The sequence below is a fragment of the Capricornis sumatraensis genome, chromosome 17, assembly GCF_032405125.1.
Source record: "Capricornis sumatraensis isolate serow.1 chromosome 17, serow.2, whole genome shotgun sequence".
NCBI lineage: Eukaryota > Metazoa > Chordata > Mammalia > Artiodactyla > Bovidae > Capricornis > Capricornis sumatraensis.
In genome coordinates, this window is record NC_091085.1 from 62,082,044 (window position 1) to 62,087,022 (window position 4,979).

Genomic DNA, 4,979 nt, shown 5'->3' on the forward strand with positions numbered 1-4,979 from the left:
AAATAGACACAGAAGAAAGAATTCTTTATTTTTCACTGGAAATGCTTGTGCTATGCAGAGCCAGAAATTTAAAGAAACTCAGCCTTTGGTTTTTTCTGGTTCTTCCTTTTTTTTTTCATTTGCCCTCCTTTGCGGAGGTGAATTTTGTGGACAGCCTGTTATTTCAGGGGCCACAGATTTATGGAAGGCGAAAGATGTGAGGTATGCACCATTTGGAGAATGCAGGAGGGGATTTAAAATGGATGCGTGCAGCACCGGTGACAGCTGAGCTGGCCATTAGCATGCAGTCGTCTTAGTTTGCTACAGGATACAGTGAGCCCTACAATGGAACCCTAGAGGGATCAAACTATAATTAATACTGACGTTGCTGACCTATGATCTTAGAAGAGGGACTTGGATTCTCATTTGGAAGTAGAACAGATACTAACTGTCTTCCTTAAGCCCCCATATTTTCAAAATCATTTCTTTTCCATAAGGTAAGCTAGGGCTTGAGAATGATAATGATGTTAATAAATGGGGTCCCTTCTATAGCAAATACCATGTCCCAGCTCCAACCTAGGTTCTTTCTGTACAGTAACTTACTTAATCCTCACAGCGATCCATTGATTCTCATTGGAAGGGGAGAATTTTGGTTCACCCCCTAGAGGACACTGGTATTTTTAGATATCACAACTGAAGGGGAAATGCTACTGGCATCTTGTGGGTAGTGACCAGGGATGTTGCTAAACACCCTACAATGCACAGGACAGCCCCAACCAGAGAATTATCCAGCCCTAAATGTCAGTAGCGCTGAGGTTGGTTGACAAACCCTGCAGTCACCCTATGAAGTAGACAGGATTATTATATTCCCATTTGATAGATGAGGAGACTTAAGTATGGAGAATTTAAGTCACCTTGCCTGAAGTCAGACTCAATAAATGACAGAGCTGGGATTTAAAACCAGGCAGTGTGTCTCCCAACATCTGGACTCTAAACCACTTTGCTGTTTGAAATAATGATGGTGCAAGCTGGCTGTCTTGGAAAAATAAACTAATTTCCTTGGTTTCATCAAATACAAACTTCTAGAGAGCTGGCACCACAGATTACTGTCTGTTTCTTGATTAGAGAAATAACTGGCTATTGTAAAAGTCACCATCTGCAGGAGACAAGCTGGCAGTGCCTATCAAAACTGAAACTGCACCTTCCTCTTGACGCAACAAGGGGGAGAAGATGAATGTACAAGGATAATCACTGCAGTGTTGTTTGGAACAAAGAATAGAAACTCCACCAGTGGCAGACAGTTAAATGCTTTGTAGGGTATCCCAAATACAGTGGAATACAGAACATTCTCAGCTGTTCAATGAAAGACGTAGATCTTTGCATTGATCTGAAATGATCTTTAAGATCTATTGTTAAAAATAGAAAAAAGGCAACTATGTGAGGTGATGGATATGTTAATACACTGGACTGTAGTAATCACTTTGGAAAGTCTACATATGTAAAGTCAGCTTGCTGTACACTTTAAAAAGCTGAGGGGAAGCCAAAGCCTGTTGTTAAGCCAAAAAGCAGAAAATCAAAAAATGAAACAAAATAACAAAACATAAATGTGTAAGATATTTTGTATGATGTAGAGAGGGAAAGATACAAGCATCTGAATGCAGAGTTCTGAAGAATAGCAAGGAGAGATACGAAAGCCTTCCTCAGCCATCAGTGCAAAGAAATAGAGGAAAACAATAGAATGGAAAAGACTAGAGATCTCTTCAAGAAAATTAGAGATTCCAAGGGAACATTTCATGCAAAGATGGGCTCAGTAAAGGACAGAAATGGTATGGACCTAACAGAAGCAGAAGATATTAAGAAGAGGTGGCAAGAATACACAGAAGAACTGTACAAAAAAGATCTTCACAACCCAGATAATCATGAAGGTGTGATCACTCACCTGGAACCAGACATCCTGGAATATGAAGTCAAGTGGGCCTTAGGAAGCATCACTACGAACAAAGCTAGTGGAGGTGACGCAATTCCAGTTGAGCTATTTCAAATCCTGGAAGATGATGCTGTGAAAGTGCTGCACTCAATATGCCAGCAAATTTGGAAAACTCAGCAGTGGCCACAGGACTGGAAAAGGTCAGTTTTCATTCCAATCCCAAAGAAAGGCAATGCCAAAGAATGCTCAAACTACCGCACAATTGCACTCATCTCACATGCTAGTAAAGTAATGCTCAAAATTCTTAAAAAGCCAGGTTTCAGCAATATGTGAACTTCCAGATGTTCAACCTGGTTTTAGAAAAGGCAGAGGAACCAGAGATCAAATTGCCAACATTTGCTGGATCATGGAAAAAGCAAGAGAGTTCCAGAAAAACATCTATTTCTACTTTATTGACTATGACAAAGCCTTTGACTGTGTGGATCACAATAAACTGTGGAAAATTCTTCAAGAGATGGGAATACCAGACCACCTGACCTCCCTCTTGAGAAACCTGTATGCAGATCAGGAAGCAACAGTTAGAATTGGACATGGAACAATGGACTGGTTCCAAATAGGAGAAGGAGTACGTCAAGGCTGTATATTGTCACCCTGCTTATTTAACTTCTATGCAGAGTACATCATGAGAAACGCTGGGCTGGAGGAAGCACGAGCTGGAATCAAGATTGCCGGGAGAAATATCAATAACCTCAGATATGCAGATGACACCACCCTTATGGCAGAAAGTGAAGAGGAACTCAAAAGCCTCTTGATGAAAGTGAAAGAGGAGAGTGAAAAAGTTGGCTTAAAGCTCAACATTCAGAAAACGAAGATCATGGCATCTGGTCCCATCACTTCATGGCAAATAGATGGGGAAACAGTGGGAACAGTGTCAGACTTTATTTTTTTGGGCTCCAAAATCACTGCAGATGGTGATTGCAGCCATGAAATTAAAAGACGCTTACTCCCTGGAAGGAAAGTTATGATCAACCTAGACAGCATATTGAAAAGCAGAGACATTACTTTGCCAACAAAGGTCCATCTAGTCAAGGCTATGGTTTTTCCAGCAGTCATGTATGGATGTGAGAGTTGGACTATAAAGAAAGCTGAGTGCTGAAGAATTGATGCTTTTGAACTGTGGTGTTGGAGAACTCTTGAGAGTCCCTTGGACTGCAAGGACATCCAGCCAGTCCATCCTAAAAATCAGTCCTGAATATTCGTTGAAAGGACTGATGAAGCTGAAACTCCAATACTTTGGCCCCCCGATGGGAAGAGCTGACTCATTTTAAAAGACCCTGATGCTGGGAAAGATTGAAGGCGGGAGAAGAAGGGGATGACAGAGGATGAGATGGTTGGGTGGCATCACTGACTCAATGGACATGAGTTTGAGTAAACTCCAGGAGTTGGTGATGGACAGGGAGGCCTGGCGTGCTGCAGTCCATGGGGTCGGAAAGAGTCGGACATGACTGAGCGACTGAACTGAGCTGATCCCTTTCTGCCATGTTGTGCTGTTTTCTGCTGAAGTACCATATTGGTCAAATATAGGAGCTGCAGAAGCAGGTAGAACCCTTTACTCCTGCCACCTGTACAGAGCCCATCTGTATATGGCAGGAACTTAATAAACCTAAGTCGATTTATTTTGATAGAGACTTATTCTCAGTTTATTCACTTTGGCTTCTTTGAACCTGAAATGGCATATGCTTCCTATTCATACCTGCTGATGGCTACCAGCCATGGGCCATATTGATGGCCCTTAATGACCAAGGTCACTCCCTAATGACCTAAGCATTTCTAGGCAAGGGGAAATTGCCTAGGGGGGACCACTGATTGAACAGCAAGCCTTCCTTACCCACATATCTCCATCATATGTGGTTTGCATCGTTTGCATTCACTCACTGAATAAAGCTAACTTCTCTTCCAGTTAATAGCTTGATGTGGTCTTATAAGCACTGGAGCCAAGAAACCATGAGGGAGGGGCCTTTTGGGGAACTATTGTAAGTCACCAGCCTTCTGCAGGCTTGAAGGAGGTCAGAGCTGAGGCCCTATGAGACTTGGTTTCACTCTCCTTTGATCAGGGTTCTCTTCCATTGCATGTGTGGCATTTCTGTCATCAGACGGTCAATACAGGACAAATCTTCATGCAGCAATAAGCAATTGATAAGCTTCTGGTATCCTGGAAATGACTCAGAAATCCTGTTACTACAATTTCTGATGATCTAGACACATGATTTTTTTTTTTTAGGTCATATAATCCTTTTAAAGACATCTTGAGTATTTGTGTATCAGTCAGTATTCCCTGTGTTAAAAAAACCACTCCCAACATAGTGTCTTGAAACAATAAACTTTTAGAAATTTCTTAAGATTGTATGGGTAGATGGACTTGCCTAGCGGTGTTGGTATAGTGGATAGGAATCCGCCTGCCAGTGCAGGGGATATGGATTCAATCTCTGGTCCAGGAAGATTCTACATGCCATGGGCATCTAGGGCCCATGTGCCACAACTACTGAGCCAGCACACCGCCACTGCAGCTACTGAAGATTAAGCGCCTAGAGCCCACGTTCCGCAGCAAGAGAAGCCACCACGATGAGCAGCCCAAGCAACTAGAGAGTAGCCCCCATTCGCCCAGCAACAAAGAGCCAATGCAATCAAAAAATAAAATTAAAAAAAGACTGTACGGTTGACTGAATAATTCTTCCATTCTGGGCTGGTCTGACTGGGATTGGATGGTCTAGGATGGCCTCACTGACATGTCTGGCAGTTGGCTCTATGTCAGCTGCAGATGATAAGGACAACTGGCCACGTGTCTGTCAACTGTACTTCAATTAAAAGAAGAAAAGTGAAATCATACAGATAAATAAAAATAAACACATAAACTGTGTACAGTTCATTGGTTTTTAGTATATACGGAGTTGTATAACCATCACTAGAGTATCATTTTCAAACATTTCATTGTCCCCCAAAGAAACCTAATACACATTAGCAATCACTCCATCTCCCCACTTCCCCCAGTCCCTAGCAACCACTAGTTTACTTT